Here is a 24,255-nt window from a genome sequence, read left to right on the forward strand (position 1 = left end):
GGCAACTACCTTCCTTAAGTAATCCAAAAAATCCAGTAAGAGGAGTAGAAGGTAAAAGGAGTAGGAGTTTGTTAGCAAGTTTGGATATGTGCATTTTTTAAAAACTTGTTTTAATTTGACATGATCTTCCTTTGGCTTGTACTTAAAGCCGCATTCAGACTCTGCATAATGGAGTAATTGTTTTAAAGCTTTATTACGGACAGATTTTTGTGGCAAGGACAAGACTGTAAGTGTGGAGTTGTTCTAGCCAAATGAAGGGAATCCTTTTTCCTTATGGCAGGCAATGAGCAGTCAAGCTGGAAATAGAGAATTAATTTTGGAAGTGTGTGTCAACCATTTAAAGAAAAAAAATAAGTAGGAGAAATAGATAGCTACCTTAGACATATGGTTGAACTGTGACATCCCTGACCTAACGAAATGACTTCTATATATTGGAGCACTCTCTTCACAGACTGTATGATCTGATTTTGGCCATGATAGGAGCTGGTTTTGGCTGTAGCAGTTGGCGTTGAGTAAGATTTCTATAATAAATTGGGAGGCTGTTTATATTTGGGGGAAAAATGCCCTTGACTGAGAGGAAGCAGTGTTTATTCTGCATTCACAGTCTCCACCCAGAGGGGAGAAAATCAGCACGATCTAAATCTAAGATACGCAGAGGCCTATTTTATTTCTTTCAATTACACTTCAACTTAAAAATGAGGGAGAGAGGAGATTTGGTTCAATTTGTAGTGTGTATTTGCGCTAACAATAAGGAAATGAAATCTTCATTAGTTTCTTTTGTGAGAGCTACTTAAGGTTCTAGTTCTAGATCTACCAGCTGCTTTTCAAGAGAGTACAGAGAGAAAAAGAAGATAATGTGACCATCTTTCTGCCCATTTCTTATGAGCATACCACTGCATATTCATGTAGAGGTAAATTAGCCTAGCTTTTTTAAAAAAAAAAAGTCTGGATTTAGAATGGATGCTTTGACAAAGTGATTGAAGAAAACCTTACTTAGCTGCTGCAAGAGCCTTCTTCTAATCAGTACATTAAGTTCTGAAATGTGGCTTAAGCTTACCCAAGAGAGTTTTACAATAAGCTGAGAACTAAGGAGAAAAATGTGTTTATTCATTTGTTTATTTTTAAAGCATGTACATAGCATAATTTTTGCATGTTGGGGGAGTTTTGTGCAGGCTGCTTGCCATTAAATCCTACCTTTCAGCATTCAACCTTACTCCAGCTGTGAATGTTCGTGCAGTACCTCCTTGGAACTTTTTTGAATTTTTGCAGCTGTACTGAAGTTACATCTCTGCAGAAGGCTCTTTCTGATTTATCATTCACTACCACATCTGAAGAAGGTTTTCACCACTGGTCAAGAACTCATAGTCAAGATTGAGCCTGTCTGCTTTTTTGCTGTAGTATCTGCAAACCTTTTTTATTCAAAATGCAACAGGATATTAAGTTTTGCATGAATTTAAGTCCATTTTCCATTCAGGCTTCTCCAAAAGTCTCAACAGAGATTAAAGACTGTCAGACACTTGATATCAGAAAAAGGTACCTATATTCAGAGAACATGCATGAAATATTCTCATGCTGTTGTCTGATCAAAGTATGTGAGTTTTCTGTTGCTGTTAGTTATTACTCTCATTGTGCTAATGAGTTTTATCTTAATCAGTATTCTGCGTTGCTGTCTTAAAATGAATAAAATGATTGTTTTCTCCAAAACGGCTCTAGTATAGACTCCTTTTGAGAGAGAAACTTGCCTCTCTTACAGGATATATGCTCTAAGCAGGTTATATTGTATTAAAAGCAAATTAAAGGTTTGAACTTCTATTTTGTAACTTACTGAAGGGATTGTTATGTGTGATTTAATGACATTGAACCTATCACTGGATTTTTTGTCCTGATTACAGTAGATATGCATATAATAACGTTCAATATGGTGAGGGGGGGATATTCAGCTTAATAATTCTCAAGTGCCATTTTATTTTATTTTTTACCCATAGAATTAGCTTTAGTCATACAATGTACTTCCTGAAGTCATTGGTTAGTTCCAGTCACTGCTTGAAAAGAACTGTTGAGGAAAAATGTACATCTGTGCGTCAAGCAGAATTGCTTTAGGGCTACACTCAGTTACATTCAGGCCATGGATTTTATACAAATTCTACTTGCTGATCCTCAGTTTTAGACTGTTGTTCAGTTTTTACTTTTTATTTATTAAGTCTTCATATGTACATTAATTTCACACGATGTTGATAATAATTGATACTTCCATTTTGGAGCACTACATTAGCACTGTGAGTCAGCATGGTCTATGAATTCATGTTCAGACCTCCTGGTCTGCTGCAGTGAATTAATGTGTGTGGTAGTAGTGAGGGCAACAGTGCGAAAAGTCTCCTTAACTCTTGAATGTTTAGACATTAGAACTTTCTCAGGTCGTGTCTGGCAATTTTAGAGTATCTTGAACTTGGTGCAGAGTATAGTTAGTTTTAATGGAAACTGGGCAGGGGTGTGTGTGTGTGCATGCATGTATGCAAAATAGGAGGTGACTTCTCATGATCTAGTGCACCAATCCCGGCTTTTGGAGACGTGAATTTGACTGACTGCCTTGAACACTGCATTAGAAGTTAGAATTAGATGTGGGACTCTGCAATTCTAGTGTTCTAATGGAGTGATTCTGTACCCAACAATGCAGAGGTGCAGTGCTACAAGTAGTGGGAAATTTAGATTATATTCTTTCCTCTGAAGGGAACTGCTGTTTAAGAGTTGGAGCTTGTAATACTACTTATGCATCTTCTTCAGTGCTGCTATAATGAAGACTACTTGGGCCTTTGAAGAAGAAATGTCAGTGCAATCTAGGATTTTAGTCTACTCAGAGAAGTCATGATTGTATGCTTCTGGCTGTTTATATACAGTTGAGCCAAGGGAGGTGGCGGAGCACTGGAACACGTTGCCCAGAGAGGTTGTTGAGTGTCCTTCTATGGAGATATTCAAGACCCGTCTGGATGCCTACCAGTGCAACCCATTGCAGGGTACCTGCTTTAGCAGAGGAGTTGTACTCAATGATCTCTTGATGTCCCTTCCAACTCCTGTGATTCTGTGAGAGTTCATGAAGGCTATTTTATGGGTTTTTTCCTCCCCTTTGGAGATTCAGATTGGTTAATCGGTTTTTCAGGTGAATTGTCTCATGCAATAATATAAAACTCTATTTCTAGCTCATGTAAAAAGCTGCATGACAATGAAAGTAGTAATGTAAAATTGAAGAATTTCATTAATGATCTTAAAGATATCTTTAACATGTTTAGAAGAAATCTTAAGAAAAGACGATATAGAATAAATACAGAATAAATGACACAAACTTCTGAAGTTCTTAGAATTCTGTGAAGTTGATTATAGTGACAATCTCTGTTCCACATGCAGAATTTCTATAAGGTGGATAAATACAAAAAATAAAGACTGTAGACAAGAACAAACACGTATTCTAGAGAATACAAGGTAATGCAAAATGTAAAGCAACTTCATTTCCTCTTTAAGGTTTACCGTATTATAGCATTTTGTGGGAAAGTATGAGAGCTGACACAAGCATATATAATGTTAATACATCAGAAAAATAAGTTTTCTAAATTCTTGTAATAAATTTAGATTAATGACTGTGGTGTTTTTTGTGTGTATTTGGTAAGAGAAGGACCTCAAATCTTAGGACTTACATAACAGACTGTGGAAACTTAGATATTTTGTTTTAAAAAAAAAAAAAACTAAATTCTAGTTTAAAAGAAATACATAACTTTTCAGGTTTACTTTTTCTTTTTGTTTCTGACAGGATGGAAGCGGGAATTGCTGAAATCCTAAGCCAAGTAGATTTTAGCATGTTGCAGCAAGTGCGTTTGCAGTTGCTGCAGGATGAGAAAGAGAAGAACAGAAGTTGGAATTGGAAGCTGGTGAGAGAGAGATTCCAGCCAGGATTGAACATGGTAGGAGGAGAGGAGGAAGAGGATGAGTAGGCTGGTAGGAAGGAAGGAATACAGAATTGTGGTTGACAAATGAAATTGAATAATCAACCAGTTAAGGAGAATTTGTGATCGCCAGCCTGCGAGGACAAAGAAAATGGGTTGAGGGGCCGAGAAAGAAGCAAGTGGAAATAAATTTACACGTTAATGACGGTGTTCCAAAAGCTGAAAGGAAGAACATCCCAGCTAGGCTAAAGGTTGTGGAAAAGAAGCAGATGGTACCTGAGAAGGTCTGGGGGAGGAGGAATAGAAGTGAGATTAGAATCATGAATGGCACAATTAGGATTAGCATGGGAAAAGTTGAACAAGGGTGAGACCATTTTTGCAAAGCGATGTGGGCAGAAGGTGTATATAGATTGGATCCCAAGTAGGAATGGAACGCTGGCAAGGTTGTTTCACCAGTTCTTTCACCAGTATTCTGTTGCTGTTAAGTGGAATGCTTTTTAGTTGATTTATTTCTTCACTTATGTGTTGTTTAGCCACATGTGCACTCAGAGTAGAGATTATATGTTAAACTAAATCAACAAAAACATTGAGTTCAGACACCGTACAGAGCTGAGAGGAGATAGCTGTGGGCGGTAACGTGATGTATGTCAGCCATCTCCAGTTATATTTTCTCCAGTTACATATTTCTTAATCCTCTGTTTAAACTGATAAAATTACTCTTCCTACATCTTCATTCTTGGTCTTCCTTCCCCCTCATTCCCAGTGCTTAGGGCACAGCTCATTTCATTTTAAATGATCTACTTTAATTTAAATGTTTCAAATACTATGTCTTTGCTAACTCACTCATTCAGAGTAAAGCAGGTTAGGGAACAATGACATGAAAAGCCAAGGTGAGGGATGAGAGCATGCTTAAACTGACAGAGGATAAGGTTGTAGCTAGATTTAATAACTCTGTGCTAGCTTGGAAACTCTGATACTGCGTGTACACATCTTACTACAACTATATTGTGAATACATACACATTCACTACTTGGTAAAAGAAGTTGCATATGCCTCATCTCTGGAGGAGTTCAAGTCCAGGTTGGTTGGGACCCTGGGCAGACTGATCTGGTGGCTGGCAGCCCTGCTCCCACAGCAGAGGGAAGAACTAGGTGATCATTACTGTCCCTTCCAACCCAAGTCATTCTGTGGTTCTGTTATTTTTTATACAAACTCCACAACGTAATGCTGAAGTTATGCAGATTTTTGTCAGTAAATAGTATTAATGTATTTATCTGATGGTACAGCCTAGCTTAAATATGTTTTCTGGACAGATGTTGGTGACTTGCTCCCTGCTGACAGAGCTATTGCTTCCAGACTGCAGAAAATATAAACTTTTTAACTTTTGATAGACTTTTTAAATCTTGAGGACATGACAGACTGATTTTTAGGTCTCCTAAAGCTGAATGCTCAATATTCATTCTGATGATTCTGAATCGTGTGGATTTCTTTCAGCTGGATACTGGTATCTCTGGCTTTCTTCTGAAGGAATTAGACTCTCCTGAGATTCTTTATTAATGCTTCCATCTAATGCATATATGTTACTGGTTTAAAAAAAAACATACTGTTTTGCAGATTTATTTGCAGATTTGACAGGAAATGCAAGTGTGAATCTTTCCACCTTTCCTCTGATGCACAGTGTGAATACTATAAAAATCTGCCATCTAGACTTGAATGAATTTTATAGAAGTCAGCTTATGGCTGTTAAGCTGGCAGTGGAGTAGAAAACGGTTATTTCCTTTATAATATTATTTTGCTATACTTGAGAAAATGTAGGATTGTACAAGGTTACCAAGAGGTAGAATTTGGCCTGCAGAGCTGCTGGTGTTGATGGCACACTGCAAATAAAGATCATTGAGAATCATAGAGTATCCTGAGTTGTAGGGACGCACAAGTATCATAAAGTCCAACTTGTGGCTCTATGGACCACCCAAAATTCAAACCATGTTTCTGAAAGCACTATCCAAGGAGAATGCTATATAGAAATACTCATTTTACAAGAATAAGCCTGGAAATTACCTACTCCTTAAATGCTGCTTTTCTATATTTATATTTTCTATTTCTGTATAAATGTAAAAATTAAAAAAAAAAAAGTAGCCATTACTCATGTATTTTTTTTATACCAGCTTAAAAGAAATTAAGCATTGTGATTTTTACATGTCCTTCTTTAAAGATGCAAAGTACTGTAATACCACTTTCCGTGTGTCTACAGAATTTTTTAATGATCTTATCTGTCACTGAAAAAGAAGGTTCCAGTGTATCGATGCAGTCAGAGGATGGTTTTTTTTATGTCAGTCAGGCAGTTTATATTCAGTCAACAATTGGAACTGGTGCTCTGTTCCTCCTCCCCCACAACTTTTTTGTCTTTTATGCTGCTAGAAAGAAGCAGGTGGTTGTCAACTCTGTCTCAGACTAATAAGGCTGGCAGTGCTTAATGTATCATATAATATCGCTACATTACAAACTTTCTTACTGCTGACTTGAGTGTCTTAAGATTTATGTGTGAGAAGCGTGAAGAATATATCCCTTTGTTGTAGTGGTAGTTGTCTTTCCCACAGGATGACCCATCCATCCACAGGTGATAGGATGGTGTATGGGAACTGCTGAGTCATGGCCTGAACCACTGATTGAGCACCTGGAGGAAAGACCCAGTAAGCCCTGGGAGCACAGGTGAAGGCAATTAGGCCTCATTTAAGGGCTGACTGCCCCTGAGGAAGGATCTCTGCCTGGAGATCCCTCCTTGGTGGGAACCTTTTCCTGCGAGCCCCAAATCTTCCGATCCAGGTGAGCGCTGTATTTTCCTTCCACCTTTTGTAACGCTGTTTCCATTGCGTTAGTCCTGCTTATCGCTACAGATGGATAAATAAAATCATGTTGCATTGTTCATTTGGCAAAACAAACAAAGAAAAGTAAAGACTCCAATAAGTGAATGAGATTCAGGAATGAATGAGTTATTTATGCTGTGTATGCTCCCTATGTATGTTCTGTTAGGCCACTGCAAACAAAGTAAAATGGATTTCATAGAATATTTTGGATTAAAGGACTCTTGGGAAATCTTCCATCTGATCTGCTCAAAGCAGATTGCATAGGGCTTTTTTTTCCAGTTGGATCCAGAGAAGAACGGAGAACCATAATCTCCCTAGGCAGTCTGTTCTAGTGCTTAATTATTTTCCTAGCCTAAAAATACTATGTTCAGAAGAAACCTCCTTTGTTTCTATTTATGATTGTTGTGGCAAATTCTTCCACTTGTTATATATCAGTGAAGACCCTGGCTCTATCTTCTCAATAAACTACTAGGTGTTGAAAGATTACTTCTAGGCACCCCACTAAGCATTCTCTTCTCTAAACTGTGAGCTCATTTTCATCAACTTTCCTCATAGGCCATATATCTGAAATTCCATCTGATGCTAGATTTGTCTGTTATCTTCAACAACCTTTGATCATTACTTGCAGTTGGCACCTCTCCATCTTTTTTCCTATGAAAAAATGTCTTTGTGGCTATTGGGAGAGCAGTAGATATTGTCTACTTACACTTCAGTAAAGCTTTTGACATGTCTCATAAAATTATCTTAGACAAGCTGATCAAGTATGGACTGATGAGCAGACAGTGATATGGACTTGAAAACTGGCTGAGCAGTCTGGTCCAGAGTGGTGATCAGTAGTGCAGAATGATTGGGGGCCAGTCTAGTGGCATACCTGAGGGGCCGGTACTGGGTGCAGTCCTGTTCAACATCCTCAGTGATGAGCTGAATGATGAGGCAGAGTGTGCCCTCAGCAAGTCTGCAGATGACAAGGGAGGGTGTAAAGAAGACAGAGCTAGTGTCTTTTCAGTGGTGTCCAGAGGCAGTGGACACAAACTGAGACATAAGAGGCTCTATGTGACCATCAGGAAGTGCTGCTTTACTGTGTGGATGACAGAGCGCAGACAAAGGTTGCCCATAGAGATTGTGGAGTCTCTTCCTTGAAGGTCTTCTAAAGTCTTAAGGGTATGGATCTGAGCAACCTCTTTTGGGTGTCCCTGCTGGAGCAGGGGTTGGAGCAGGTGACATTTGTGGATCCCTTCTAACCTCACCTATCTTATTTTTCAAAATCATCTTCACAAAATTATAATAGATGGTCTTTCTCATTTCCAGTAGAAGCTCGGTGCCAATTTTCTTCATCAGCAGGCCAAAGAATTGGGTTTTCAGTTTGAGGCAAGCCACATTTTCCAAATCGTAGCTGCTTTTGATGTAGCTGAGAGAGGAAATAGCCTATTTATAAAAATTCTGGGGATGAGTTGTACATCTTTACATGGTTAGATTTACTCTGATCAAAAAGATGTTGTAAGTTTGGCTGCAACATATGTAGATCGTTCTGAAAGTAATGCCTCCTGTTTATTCCCATGGAAAGTACAGCACATATGTGGAGTATGATGATAGTGTTTGCTAGAGCAAATTCTCAGCTGAAACTGTTTCTCAACATAGTCATCACCGTTAGCTATGCATCTTTGCCAGCAATGGACAAGAGCCTGCATGCTGCTCTCATGCAGAACACGGCTTGTCTTTCACCTCACTGTTGCCATTTCTGAAATGCACCACCCACTACATCGATCTGCTCACATCCAGTGTTTGGTCTCCATAAACATTCAGCAAGCACTGATGAATGTCAGTAGCTGCCATTTTTCTGTATGGAGGAATTCAGTGGCACACCTTTGCTTCGGATGCGCTTCCATGTCCGAATGCCCTTCTGCTGCCATACCACCACCATCTGCCTCTGATGTTGTGGGCCAACATAGTAAAACAGGAGGCATTACTTTTGGAGCAGCCCTTGTACCTTTAAGTTTTGTTGTCATAAACTGGATTTGTTTTCTGTTAAGTACTGAGAGTTATCGAACAGCATTCCAGGCCTCATATCTTTCTAGAAGTGAAATTAAATATTCCAAAACACTTTGGAAAAATTTCTGTGAATTCCTAATTTATGCCTCATTCCCCATGTATTTATGAATATGCTTTCTCCCACAGTGTGGTGCTATTGTATTTAGTTCTGTAAAACTAGTAACATAACTGGAATGAAAAATTCTTTAAAAGGATGTAAGATAGTAGTGCTGCATCTGGGAAGGATGTATTTTTCCCGTTCTGAACACAATATTCAAATTTGTTTTTTTGTAATAGAAACAGTCAGCATGGACATAGCTTGAATGGTATAATGTGGTAGAAAAGCTAATCATTGTTAATGATTCAGTGGCTTCACAAGCTCTTGTTTTACATTGTAACAAAAGCAAGAAGTGGAATGTTTTCCACTGCATTTGTCACAGAAACATAAATAAGCAAGAGTGTTCCTGATATGTTTTCTATATGAACTTCTATATAGAAAAGGGAAAGTAAATAGGTAAAACACCTGGCTAGTCCATTTCAGTCTCAGTTAAATTATCCTGGGAACTTGACTATGTCATGAGATCACCTTTACTAAACCAGAAGGGAATATCCCCATATAAGCTTAATGTAAAACCTTTTTTTCTTTATTTTACTTGTGAAGTTGATTTTCCCCTTTTTTCCCCCTCAAATGTTCATGGAATTGAAACAAGTGTTAAAACGTCTGGGATGTTATATTGAGACAGGGTAAACTCTGATCATCATTAATCCAGCTAAATGCGTGCAGTTGTTTGCAGCTCATGAACTGGTATCAGCTCTGGTGCTGTTTTGTTTTTTTTTTCCCAAGCTTTTGTGTTTCCCGGGAGGAGGTTGTTTCATAATTCTTTGATTTACACTAATGTGGCCATGAGTCGTGCTGCTAAACCTTTCTTTGCTTTACACAGCATGCTCCGCAAGTGTCTTCCTTCCACCTCCCTCCAACCGCATTCACTGAGTTCAGGTTGTTTTTTTTATCTGTTCATCCCATTCTTATTTTCTTCTCCTCATGTTGCATCTTTTTGCCTGCCATGACAACTGTGCAGCAGTCATGTTTACTCTTCTCTTTTTTTAGCCACCTGGATCTGTGATTTTAAGTCTCTCTTCTGTTCTGGAGATCCAGTTCCAAAGACCAAAATTAGCTTATTTAAATCTAGTTACAAAAAGGTATTAGTTCTTGAATTTGTCTTACTGATTTAGGACACGTATACAGGCTTTTACTTGAAGGTGATGAATGAATAACTAGTTTCCTGTGATTGTTTGCTTTGCTTGAATTCATGGCATCCTTTAATGTAACATGTTCTATTCTTATTAAAGGTGTGAAGGTCTTCAAGAGTGGTGTTGGCAGCAAACTTAACAGAGTGTTGCTTAAGCTTTAGAATGTTTTGAACAAACTGAAGCTCGTGCAGTTATTTTAAGTTATTGATCTTAAATAAACAATCTTCAAGTAACTGTTAAATAGGCTAATAAGATTTATCTGGCCTTCACCATGTTTCTGCTATAAATAGATCTAAAGCCGGTTCTTGGCAGCAGGCTGCTTAACAGGCTTCTGTGCAGCTTTACAGCTAGAGCTGTGTGTGTCTGGGAGACCCACCTGGTGAGTAAGCTCCATTTTTAGATGGGCCTTTTTTTTTTTTCAGTGGTGAAAGTAAATAAGAAGTAAAATTCAGAGTACAAATAAGGTAACTAGAAAGGATGTCCTCAACATTTGCTACAGTAGAATGGGAGATAAAATGTGTGTATATATATATATATGGAGAGAGAGTATATTTCAAAATCAAGACAGCATGACACTGTTTTTCTCACTTAAATGGTCTGGTAGGCATTTGATGAATAATTAGGTCTTTAAAAAAAATGTATGTTTAGATTCATTTCTGAATCAGCTTAGAATTAAATATACGTGCGTATACAGAAGTGGTTCCAGTGTGTCAAAACTGTTCTGTATTATGCACTATTCACACACAAAAAAGCCTAAGATAGGTATGTGAGATGACATACTATACGTTTATGCGAAGTAACATGTCTTGTTTTCTGCACGGTACGGTGACAAGTGGAGGGAGGAATTTCGTGAGAGGCAAAACAGCTTTTTGATTAACAGTGCCAAGATTTCCGCTGTGCTTAACTGCCAGCACTATTGAAATCTACCAGTTATATACTGTCTGCAAACTGTTTCTGCTTTGCTATCTGATACTGGAATTAGTTGTAGTAGCCACTTGCTTACAAGTACTGATGTCTTAGAAAATTGTGCACGTTTCTCATTTTCAACCTAATCACAGAGAATTTCAATTTCAAAACAAAATTACTGAAACTGACAGCTGGAAAACTAATGGCATCTCATGTTAGTGAGTTTAAAAATGACTAGTATGGCAGCATATAACAACTTGAAAGAACTGTTTTTTATCTGTGTTATGCGTATTTCCACTGAGCTTAATTTGTTCGAGTTTTAAGGAGATGGCTATAGTCTATATGCCAGCCAATACAAAACTGAATGAAGAAATAAGTTTCATTTATATCTGAAGAGAGTATTATTTGGGTGTTTTATTTTTCTTTTGGCATTAGATAAATGAGTGTGGTGGTTTCACGCTGACAGCTAGCTAACCTTCAGTGTGCTGCCCTCTTGCTCTGGCTCCTCAAAGGTACAGGGGGAGAAACTATCTCAACCTGTGAATCTTTTTTTCCATCATAAGGACAGGGAGATCACTCACCAATTACTGTTGAAGGCAAAACACTCTGTGTAAGGAGGTTAATATAATTTCCTGTCAGTAACAGCATAGAGCAGTGAGAAACTAAAAGCAAACTAAGAACTTGTCCACTCTCTTCTACCTCTTTTCCCTGGGTGGCAGAGAGAATGGGGAGCTGGGTCTGTGGTCAGTCCATATTGCTTCATCTCTGCCTGTCCTCCATGTGGGTCCCTCCCCTGGGATGCTGTACTTCCCTAGCTAATCCCATGTGGACTCCCCAGAGGCTGCAGCTCTCCCAGCATTGCACCAGCAGGGCTTTGTACTGTGGGGCCCACCCTGCAGGCACGGCTCCACATGGGTCCTCACAGGTGGCAGTTCCCCCAGCCCTCCTGCCCCACCACGGGCTGCTCCCCGTGGGCTGCAGCTCCGGCCCAGGGTGCTCCAGCAGTGGCTCTCCGTGGGCTGTGCCTCCTTCAGGCCTCATCCACTGCTGCACCATGGGCTCCTCTGTGGCTGCACATGGAGATCTGCTCCACACGGTGCCCATGGGCTGCAGTAGGATGGCCTGCTCCTCCATGGGCCTCTCCTGGGCTGCAGGGAGCTTCTGCTGTGTGCCTGGAGCACCTCCTGCACCGGCCTTGGTGCCTGCAGGACTGCTTCTCTCTCTTTTCTCACTCCTCTCTCCCAGTTGCTGTTGCACAGCAGTTTCTCTCTTCCTTAAATCTGCTCTCCCAGAGCACACCCAATGTTGCTCATGGCTCAGCTCTGGCAGAGGTGGGGCCCTTTTGGAGCAGCTGGAGCGACTCTGCTCTGACGTGGAGTACCACTGGGCTCTGCTCTCAGAAGCCACCCCGCTATCAAAACCTTGCCTCATAAGCCCAATACAGTGAGAAATGAAAACACAAACTTCTCAGTCTTGGCTGTACCTTAATATCAGCATGCATAGTATTCTAGAGTTGCATTATGTAGTATGTCCTATATATGCATGTAAATATAATTTGTAGGGTATTTCATGCTGTTCTTCTGAAAAATATCCTATAAGAATTTGTTGGAAGGTTTGTCTTGAGACATTAGAAAGGAAAAATTAATGTTTATCCCTGCTTTCTTGTACTGTCATAGGAATTGCATGTACTTAAATTTGAACCATGTTAGAAAATTTCAAGCTGAATGAAATAGCTAAGAAACATAGGATTTTGTTGTTTGCTTTCCGGTTTTCCCCAAAACTGATGTATTTTTTCTTATGCGTTTTGTGTTGAGTAGCTGCATTCCTTCTGTGTGGAAGCTCTACAGTGTTTCCAGTAATGAAATAACATTGAGTAAATATGATGACTATAAGGAATATGCATAGAATATAGTTCTGTATATTTAGTTTTAAATCAGAATCGCCAAGGTTGGAAAAGACTTCTAAGATCATCCAGTCCAACTGCCCGCCTATCACCAGTATTTCCCACTAAACCATGTCCCTCAGTACAGCATCTAAACACTTCTTGAATACTTCCAGGGACTGTGACTCCACCACCTCCTTGGGCAGCCAATTCCTGCACCTTATTTGTCTTAAACTATTGTGTGTTCCTCACGGGGCTTCATTTTGTCATGGCCCTTATGAGTAGCATATTATTTTCTGTTAAATATGCAGACTGTGATTTTCTAAATTCCTCTTCTAGAACTGTATGCAATTCGTTTAGTGTGTCAGTGTCACTGACTGGTGATTAAAACTGGACCAGAGAAGAGTGCCCAATTTTGTGTCATTTGATGTAATCATTCCTGTCTGTGAAATTGTGAGTGTTAATGAGAGCAGTTTAATTCTGCTTTGGAGACAAAAATATTGGTTGCCCAGAATTTCTGCTGATCATAACAAGTGTTTTGGTCTACACATCATATATGGTTACGGAATTTAATGTTTGAAAAACTGCTTCTTCATGCTAAAATATTCTGATATGTTCTACCAAAATTGGCATGCGGTCAGTAAAATGCTTGATGTTATGAGATTAGAATTACTTTTAACTCCGCTGTCAGAACTCATTAGAGGTATTGTGTCCAAAAGCTTTTTTAAACCTGCGCAAGCAGGACTACATAACTTCTGCCTACAAACACTAATCTTTCATATAGATTATCATTTAAGCATATTATGCTATTCTTAACAAATATTTGTTCAGTTTCCTTAATATTGATAACAATAGGGCTACCGTTCAGCTAGATACACAGGCATTTAGTTAGTTTTGCCAATTCTGGATCATAGCTTGCTTTACTCCCGCAGTTAAAATAATTTTGAGTAAATTGATTTACCCCTTGTTCAAATAGAATTCAGTATGGTCTTTTCTAAATACATGGAAGCAAACAAAACATATGTATGTGAAGCTTATTTACAGATAACTTTTATACTGAAAATATTAAACCTTTTTTCTAGGAGTTTCATCAGTTTTACTAAAAGCTATGCCTTGCTGGTACTTGTGCTGACCAGTAAGATGAGAAATGTTGCATCTAACAAACTTGGCATACTGATTTTACTAAAGCAAGACCATGTTTTGTATTTCTAGCATTTTAACATTATTGTGTTACTAATATTATCTGTAAATACCTATTCAGCTTAAGGTTGATCACCTGTTCAGTACAATACCCTGCTTCTGTTGTAGGAACTGGTAACAGTAGCATGCTGTTTGCTCTGGAGCCCGAATTGAGTTTTATGCTGACTTTCTTGCTTTTGTGGAATGTATTTGAGTCAAGTCCTAGCTGAAACATCTGCTCTACCAGTAGCAGATTGTTACAGGTCCTGATGCAGATGGGGAGGAGGGAAAAAAAAGCAGATTAATTCTGTACCTTGAACAGCTATTTCTAGGACCAAAACTTCTGTAGTATATAGTTAAACAAATCCCACTGATTTTCTCGTGTCATTTTTTTTGGAAATTTCTTTTTGTACAGGTTGCCAGTATAGTGCCATTATTCACTAACAGTGAGAACCCAGTGAGCCAGTAAAAGAAATGATTGTGTTATATCTATTTCTGATACAGTGGAGTATCTGATACAGTGAATGCAAATATATTTCATACAACTTGCATGCATTTTGCCCTCTAGATGGTCAGACTATACATACTGTGTTTTAGGGCATCTATCTGTGATCTTGAATAAATGCCTAGCAAATGCATTCAAACATAAAATCCACTTGTTTCAATTGCATAATTGTTAACTTTGTCCATGACTCAGTTTTGGATTGTTCCCACTGCCTCTCAGAAGAACATTTCTGTAGAGCCGGCTGGCTGTGAGCAATGCAGATACCAACCAGGAGCTGTTGCTTAGCCTTGACTTGAGGAATTGGTCTTTGATTCTCTTACTTGGCTGTAGAGATAACTGCACAGTTCATAGGTCTCTTTCTGACTCTTTACATCTGAATGCACCAAATAATAAGCTGAAATAAATGTTTTAATCAGTGTTCGCAGTTATAAATGTAATGTTTCTGTGCAGTAGAGTTGTAACAAGTAGGTATGGATATTTAAAATAGTTTCTTTCCATTTCCATATAATCTGAACTACAGAATAGTGTGATTGCAGAGGGAGACAGTAGGAAGCCAGTCAGAATTAATTAAAAAAATAGTAGCAATTAAGTACATGTACAAAAGCTGGAGTACAGAAAAGCGGGTATGATCTCTTGAGGTCTAGTAGCAGGGGAAGCATGAAAGAGTGTAACAGTACTATTGAACACAGACTACACAGTGCTTCTCTAGATAGAGGACCCTGGAAGACTTTTGGAAAAGCACTTAAATGTTACAGTGAATGTAGTGTATCCTCTATGAATTCTCTGGAAAAAAGGGAAAACTGGGAGATGAATTAGGTAATGTAAAAAAAATTTGAGATAGTACACGTTGACTTCTCCAATCATTTCTTTAAATTAATTCATCAAAGGAAAACTGCTTAGTATTTCTGTTTTTATTAGATATTACAATTTTTCATTTGCCAGATATTTCTTTTGTGGGTTTTTTTTTGGTGGTGGTAGTGGGGATTTTGTTGTGGTGGTGGTGGTGGTGGTGTTATTTGTTTATATTTTTGAGGTGGAAGAAGAGGATGTTTTCTTTCCCGAGTGTCTGTCTCAAAATTGTACAACTTAGTATTTTCAAGCAGTGTGTAACTTACTTTAGATTCTAGTGTTGTTCGAGAGAAAAGAATGACTTAGACACAGATTTTTATCAGAATTGTGTGACAAATACTACTTCTCTGGACTTTCCCAAAACACTTCTTTAAGACTCCAAAATTTATCAATCTAATATATGAAAATTAACATGCACTTCCCTGAAAACCAAAGTGCAAGAGACATACCTCACTGTAGATCTCTATTTGTAGTGTAAGTTGTTTAAATGATTATGTATTTTGCCATATTTCCAATGTGATTTTTAGAGATGATTAGACTTTTTACATTTCTTTTAATCAGGAGACCTACAATATGAGTGTCTGTATTGTTTTGAGATCATGAGTGCTCTTCTGATTTAATCTCCTACTATCCAACTGTAATGTGCTTTGATGCATTTTATATGGTAGAGTGATCTTGGAGTGTGAGAACTGATTTCTTTTTTGAATGAAACTAATCTGTAAACTGAAAAGTGGGCTCTGAAGCGGCGCATAATGCCCTCCAACAACTTGCTTAATGGGTGTTTAGTCCATGGGACCAAACTAGAGCTAGTTCAGTGCAAAACTTCTAAAGACATTTGTAATGTGAAGATCTAGGTCCTCAATACTCTTCCACTCTGCCATTCTATTCCAATTGCACTCTGCCTCTTGCTAATGTAGACTTAGGTACCTAATTTGAAAGGATTTTTTGACAGTGGAGATGTTGCAGAATGTTCAACTTCTCCTATTGAATTTGACAAATAATTTTATCCCTTGAGTTGTCTTTCTTTTCTTTTTGGATATCTATGATATGAAACTATCAATAAAGATTGATTTACTGAAACATTTTAGAGCACATGATTGCGGTGGTAATAAAGTATGTAGGTTGTGGTGCTGGGTAGTAGTTTTATTGCTTTAGTTACCTGAATGCTAGCATTTAAGCATCTAAGCAGGGGCAAGGATAGACAGCTTCTACCACTATTACCTTTACTGTAGCTCTGGTTTCCTGATAGGGAAAGCACATGGGTTGGACTTGGTTAGCTTGGACTCATTGAAACCTCATCATATTTTAGTTGTACATCAAATTGGAAAAGTCAAGACAAATCTGTGTGTTATCTTGCATTACTAGAGTTTGTTTTATTACTGAAGTTAAATTCTGTGTGGAGTGTGTTTGTTTAGGGCTGAGGTGGTAGAGTTCAACATGTAGCAAGCTTACTTGGAGGCAATGCAGCTGCACTCCAGATTCTTTCTATTACTGTGGGTCGGGTTTATAGGCTGTGCAGGGCTCTGTAGGTTAGCTGCTGCTGACTCCTAAAGTGTAGAGTGTTGATGAAAGTGAGGAATCTTCAGGCAACTTTTAAAAGTACACCAGGATATATAATTAGTATGCTGAAGGCTAGATCTGACAGTTAGGATAGGTTTTTTTTTTGGCCCTGGTAAATGCTGGTGCAGACAGCCCATCCCAGGGATATTACAAGTGGCTCTAGTGATATTTATTGGCTCAGATGCAGTGTCTTGTACTTTTGGTTCAACATTCTGGTGCACGTATCTGGGAATGAAAGTGACATCCGAGAATTCAGAAACTGGCCACTTCTACATAAACACCTTGGTCCACTTCTACTAATGTTAATCAAAAATTTTCAAATAAACTCTCCTTTTCCTGGGATTTTAGAGTTGACATAGCTCAGTGCTCCCTTGTGTGCTAGCCAAACTACACATTCAGAAAGAATTCTGTTCTGCTTACCTCTAAGTCCATCTTGGCAAACAGAAATACAGTAACTTTTACCTGGGAAGCTAGCATCTGGAAAACTTGATCAGGACAGTAGCTTTCTCTGGGGAAGCTGTTCTGTGCTCCTTTGTGTGTGCATGCAGCTGGATTGTGCCAGGATGACAGATAATGTTGAAGGCACTCCAGTACATGGGAGAACAGCTTTTGGTTTGTGATGGCTGAGATGTGTTGAGACCCAGATAAACCTGATTACAAACACAAATGTGAAGACATAATATATAGTTGGCTTGCCCTGCAATAGCAGAATGAAAAACTGTAGTTTAATGTACTGTGTATTGCATGCTACCTACAAGGGATGCTCTGAACGTAATGCCTCCTACCTTATTATGTTGGTCCACAACATCAGAGGCAGATGTTGGTGGTATGGCAGAAGAGGTTGAACCTTCCCGCCAGTATCCTGTTCCATGTCGTTGCTGTGTGACAGATGGCAGCAGAGGGGCACTCTGACAAAATGGCGTCTGACATGGAAGTATGTATGAAGAAAAGGCGTGTCACTGAATTCCTTCATGAGGAAAAAAATGACACTCACTGTCATTAATTTATGCCCACTGAACGCTTATGGAGACCAAGCAGTGGATGTGAGCACAGTGAGGCAGTGGGTAGTGCGTTTCAGGAGTGGTGATAGCAACAGTGGGTCACCTCCGCTGGTGCGGGTTTGCCATGTTCCTGAAGGCCATGCAGATTGTTATGAGCACAGCATGCAAGCTCATGTTCATCACTGGCAAAAATGCATAGCTAATGGTAGTGACTATTTTAAAAAACTGTTCTGTAGCAGAGAATTTGCTCTGTCAGTGGTATTGTGCTCTTTATATTTGTTGTAGTTTCCACAAATTAAAAAGGAAGCATTACTTTCGGAGTGACCTACATACATTGTAATGTTACTAGTCTTTTTTTTTTTTCCTGCCAATTTCCTTTAATTTTTGAGAGGACAGTGTGACGTTACGTAACTGATTGGAAATTGATCTGAATTAAATAAGAACTTGCAGTCAGTTTAACCTTCAGTATGTACAGAATTTCACTTAGTTCAGACATTTTGGTACGTAAATTTAGATAATGAAGAATTTAAGTTAAAATAGTAGTTCAGATCAGGGAGTGCTTAAAGAAACTGGACGTACCTAAGTCCATTGGCCCTGAAGGGGTCCACCCACAAGTGCTGAGGGAGGTGGCTGATGTCACAGCAATCCTGGAATCCGTTTCCATGAATGCGAAGAAAATCGGGAGCAGACAGCATGGATTCACCAAGTGGAAGTAACGCTTGACCACCCTGATACAACTGTAAGATGAAATGACTGGCCAGATAGATGAGGGAGAGAGCTGTGGATATTGTTTCTCCGCTTAGACTTCAGTAAAGCTTTTGACATCATCTCCCATGAGATCATCATAGACAAGCTAAGGAAGTACAGGCTGGATGAGCAAGCAGGGAGGTGGACTGAAAACTGTCTAAACAGTTTGGTCCAGAGGGTAGTTGTGAGGGCATCCCTGGATGGATCCAGTTCTATGTGCTCCAGTACAAGAGAGACGTGGAGCTGCTTGAGAGAGTCCAGCAGAGGGCCGCAAAGGTGATGGTGGGAGTGGTGCCTCTCTCCTTTGAGGAAAAGTGAGAGCTGGGACTTCTCAGCCAGAGAAGGTAAGATTTATGGGGGATCTCATCAGTGTCTGTAAATACTTGAAGGTATGGTACAAAAAGCATGGAGGCACTCGTCAGTGACACATAGTGCCCAGAAAAGAGGCAGTGGGTACAAGCTAGAACGCAGGAGGTTCCCTCTGAGTGTAAGGAAGTGCTTTTTTTTCTTTTTTCTTTTTTTCCTTTTTTAACCTTCTTGAGGGTGGCTGAACACTGACACAATGGAGGCTCTCTCCTTGGAGATCTTTAAAAGCCATCTGGACCTGGACCTGGTCCTGGTCAGCCTCCCCTTGGTGTCTCTGCTTGAGCAGGGGGTTGGAACAGATGACCTCTAGAGGTCCCCTTCAACCTCAGCCATTCTGTGAGTCTGTGAAATACACGAAAAGCCAGACTTGTTTTGTAAATGAAATTATTCAGATGTTTTGTTTAGACCTACTTTTGTTATCAGAATCTTTTGTCCTTTAATGTGGACAAGCAGTGAAGTTATGCTTTTTTTTTTTATCTTTAAGTTTATTTAAGTAAGAACTGCTTCTGAAATAGTTGCTTCTTCCACTGACCAGTAGTGAAAATTAACTCTCAAATTTAAGGACAGTGCTTTGTTACACGCTTTTTTGTTTTTGCTGGATACATTTCTTACCCCCCCTCTCTCTGCTGAGATCATACACTACCAGTGCTAATGTAAAGCACCTGAGAGCAATGCATGCCTGGAAGTACGGAGTTCTGTTGTTTGATGAATACCTGTATAATGGTTTAGCATAAAGAAACCATGAAGCTGTAGTCTGGGTGGCAGCTAGAGTCACTTTTGGAATCTCCCAACTTCTCTGCTCTTGAGAATTTCAGAAGGTGCAGTAGAGCATAGGAAGGAGTCATAGCCAAAATAATCTGTGTATGAGATGCTGAGATGCATACTTGTCTAGCATAGAAAGCTGTCTGCTTGTGCAGATTCATGTAATAATATATATATAGAGAGAGTGTTTTTCATTGGTATTATTTGGTTTTGACCCACTATAGCACTTAAATTGCATTTAAATGGTTGTAAGGCATGTATTTAAATATTTACTCTTTTGGAGGGGGTGTTCTTAGTTCTACGTAACAGTTCATATTGTGTTCATTTGCTCATTATGTGATGCAGTGAGGGCAGGAAATATGCTTTCAAATAAAATGGAAGTATTTGTTGTGCTCTGTTTAGGTATGAAGAAGTAGTTTGAACTGTAACGTGTAAAAAAAAAAAAGAGAAAAATAAATACAATGTATTTTTAGACTTCTTAAATATCACAATACCAAATCATGCATAAGTATTACATTATCAGGTCTGCTAATAACATTCAGAAATAACCTTTTTGTTATAATTTCTGGATAGCTAATTGGCTAAATATGCTCTGCCTGTAAATTGTTTTATTAATATTTAAGCTATGTTGACTAATTATCAGCAGTGCTTGCAAAGAGCTACATGTCAGTACTGGAAGGGAGATAGTTGTAGAGGCAAGGAGGTGCTAAAAGCTGCAGATACATGCTGAACATGGAACTTACCCAGAATGTCTTTTTACGAAAATCTCATGTACAAAAATAAACTTCTCATTGGTAAACTGGTTTAGTACTTCTATCTTAAAGCACCAGAAGCAACAAAGAGCTGACTGACATCCTCCAGAGAGGAAGTGGAAGTGTTAATCTTGTTTGAACTTGATGATAATTGTTTGAACTGTGGAGATTTGCAGCTTTGTCAGTTTTAGGGTTTTTTAACCCTGTTGCTTACAGAGCTGTGAACAAAATACACTAGTCAGAGACAGCTGATGGAGGAGAACAGTCATGTGCTAGAAAATTTGGTTCCCATGGCCAGCCTTAATCTCTCAACTTGTTTCTGCCTTGAGGAGATACCCTTGTCCTTTGGGAATGAGTTGAAGGGCTCTCAAAACTAATGTATAGGCATAGATTCAGTATGCTCAGCAGTTGATTTTTAAATGGCCTATTCTGTGTTTGGAAGAACAGTTGTAGAAGAGTTCTAGATGCCTCTAACAGCTAGCAGTAGAATCACAGAATCTTTTGAGTTGTAAGGGACCCTTAAAGGCCATCTAGTCCGACTCCTTGCAATGAACAGGGACACCTACAGCTACATCAGGTTGCTCAGAGCCCTGTCCAGCCTGACCTTGAATGACTCCACTGACAGGGCAGCTACCACCTCTATGGGCAACCTGTGCCAGTGCCTCACCATCTGTGTTGTAATAAAAAAAAAAAAAACTTCTTCCTTATATCCAGTCTAAAATCTCCCCTGTTCTGCTTTGAAACCATTTCCCCTTTGTCCTATCACCACAGACCCTGCTAAAGAATCTGTGCCCTACCTTCTTATAGCTCCCCTTTAGACATTGATTGAAAGGCTGCTCTCAGATCTCCCCGGAGCCTTCTCTTCTCTGTGCTGAACAGCCCCAGCTGTCTCAGCCTGTCCTCGTAGGATAGCTGTTCCCTCCCTTGGATCATTTTTGTGGCCCTCCTCTGGACATGCTCCATCAGGTCCACGTCTCCCCTGTACTGAGGACTCCCCATCTGGATGCAGTACTCCAGGTGAGGTCTCACCAGCACAGAGTAGAGGGTCAGGATTACCTCCCTCGCCCTGCTGGCCACACTTCTTTGGATGCAGCCCAGGATGCAGTTGGTTTCTGGACAGTGAGGGCACATTGCTGGCTCATGTCCAGCTTGCCATCCACCAGTACCACCAAGACCTTTTTGACAGGTGTATATAACAGCTCCTGCTATATCCTGTCCAATGTACAGCCTTCTGTCTAGTTGCTCTTGGGAAGGAAAGTTAGTGGGAAAGCAACCAGTCTTGAAAGATTCAGGGTCTGCATGATTTTTGTGCTTTGCATTGACTTTTGTAGACTATTTATCTTTGTCATCCAGTCACATTTGTAATTGTTAATGACGTGGGTGTGGACTATGTTAATCTTAAGATACAAAGATAGATGCCATGTTTAAGACAAGGAATCAGCTTGAAATCTGAAAACAGTGTATTTCCAGGAACTCGAAGTCGATAGCCTGTGACACTTTTTTGAGTGTTTAGTTTATGTGAAGAACTTTTTGATTTTGTTGCAAGTACGTGGAATATATGCGGAAAAATTTTCTAAAACTGTAGCTGTTGCATATAGTGAGTGCCTCCATTAATAAGGTAATGGTCAATTACTGAAGGAACTCTGTCTACAGCTTTCTAGAGCATATAGTGATTTTGTGTGCTGTAAGGTGAATAACAGAACTGTTAAGAGTTCTGTCAACCTTCAAGACCATACAGAGGACAAGAATTGTAAGAGTTTGCTATGAAGTTCTCCTAATATTGAGTAGGTTTGAGCAGATTGTAATCTGTTGCTGAATAGACAGCTGTTTTCATAGCTTTCAGCATGACATTTCCAAAATGTATAAGAGTAGAAAGTTCTGAGACAAGTTCGGAGACGAGAGAGTACCATCCACTGGTAGTCTCTCTTCATTGCTAAACTTGTGTTATTCATACTTCTTCTCCTAGTGTAGTCCTAGCACAAGAGCTAGCTTTTTCTCTGCTGGTGAAATTCTGAATGGGGAACTCCAAAAACTACTGTTCTCTCACCACAGAGTCATCTTATTTGGTCTCAGCAGAGCAATTGGGAACATAATTCAGTCATCTTATGATGATGTTTTAAAAATGTTCTTTTTTAAGAGGTATACAACAAATTATGTGGATTCTGCTGTATAATGTCATTAGATAACAAACTTAAATAGCTCTGTATTTCACTCTTGCTCCTTATGAAGGATCAAGAGATGGAAGAGCAATGTCCCCTTGCAGATTTCTTCCAAGGGTTTGCCTGGAAAGAGGAAACATGAAAACCAAGTTGTTATTGCATACCTGTAGTGTGCTGGTATGAATAGGTAGGCATAGCAACATAAGAACTGATTTTTTCCAGTCTTTGACACATCTTTTCTGAAAGACTTTCAGAAGTGAGAATCCCGTACTCAGGTAATTATTATTTTTTAAGTCTTGCCTATAGACTTAAATAACTGTCAGCTGTTGAAAGTAGTCTGTGTTCAATATGTATTCTGCAGTTTCATTTCCAGTCTCTAAAGAGGAATTTATTTTTTTAACTTAAATTCAGTACGTGGTATTCATAGATAAATATCTGATGCACAACAAAATATGAAAATACTCGTGTAGGATTGTCTTTGGTTAGATTGTGATCTGCAGCTAAACCTTTCTCAGTAGATGGGTAAGATGGACAGGGAATCACAAGAGAGGGGACTTACATTCTAATCAAGAATCCAGATCTACTCAGCTAAAATACAATAAATTCTTTTTTAATACAATTCATGAATATAGACTTCGCAAAAAAAGAATAGGCTCATTGTATTGCTGTTTAGCTTGTAGTTTGTAGAAACAGAATTTTTCTTGTACCAAAGACAGTCATGAAAATCACCCAGCAGTAGTTGCCAGGGACATGGTAAATATCAGTAACACATTGAACTTGCAGTTTTATTGGAGTCTTTTAAAACTTTCTTTTTACTTGTTCTTCTGTTGTTACTAATCCTTAGATTTGGCTAGTGGGTGAAAAGAATAAAGAAAGTAGGAAAACTAAGGGAAGAGGTTTTACCAGTTGATGCAGTGACAGGAACTGTCAAGGTCAGTTGTGCTCTTTTTTTTTTTTTCTTTCCTGTTCAGTGAAGCCAAATTTTGAGGTGCTTTGTAGTCAGGAGCACTTTTCTGACTTTCAGCAAACTAAGATCCATGAGTGAAGATTTTGCTGAGGTATGACTTGCACAAGATGAATTAAATTGTGATCAGCAATTTCATTGTCAATATATATACTTCTGATCATTTTCAAATGTAGTATCAGCTTTTAAATGAGTGGGGTTTGTTGTCTTGGTTTCAGCTGGGGCATCAGTGAATAGCACACCGATGTTTAGTTGTTGCTGAGAAACAGGAGTGCGCCCAGGGCCAGGCCTGGCCCCTCAGTGGGGTAGAGCTGCCGCCATGATGGCACAGGACAGGGGGATAGGTGGAGCTGGGAGAGATGCCTGGATTAGGGCAACGGTTACTCCATGTCAAAGTAAGATTACTTGTAAATAGTGAAAAAAACAAATTATGATAATTTGAAAACACTTCAAAACCTTGTTTCCCTTCTTTCCCTTGGCTTTTGCTCTGCTTGGCTGGATCCTGCCTCTTATAACAGTCCTTAATACTCAAAGAGGATTCAGTGTTT

The 24,255-nt window shown here is 39.2% G+C and overlaps 1 protein-coding gene across 2 annotated transcripts in view; it reads left to right on the top strand.

The window, feature by feature from the left end:
* CASK (calcium/calmodulin dependent serine protein kinase) overlaps positions 1-24,255 on the top strand; it is a 206,662-nt gene that overhangs the window by 17,937 nt on the left and 164,470 nt on the right. The gene's annotated exons all lie outside the window — the stretch shown is intronic.

The sequence above is a fragment of the Numida meleagris genome, chromosome 1 (genome assembly GCF_002078875.1).
Source record: "Numida meleagris isolate 19003 breed g44 Domestic line chromosome 1, NumMel1.0, whole genome shotgun sequence".
In the NCBI taxonomy this organism is placed as follows: domain Eukaryota; kingdom Metazoa; phylum Chordata; class Aves; order Galliformes; family Numididae; genus Numida; species Numida meleagris.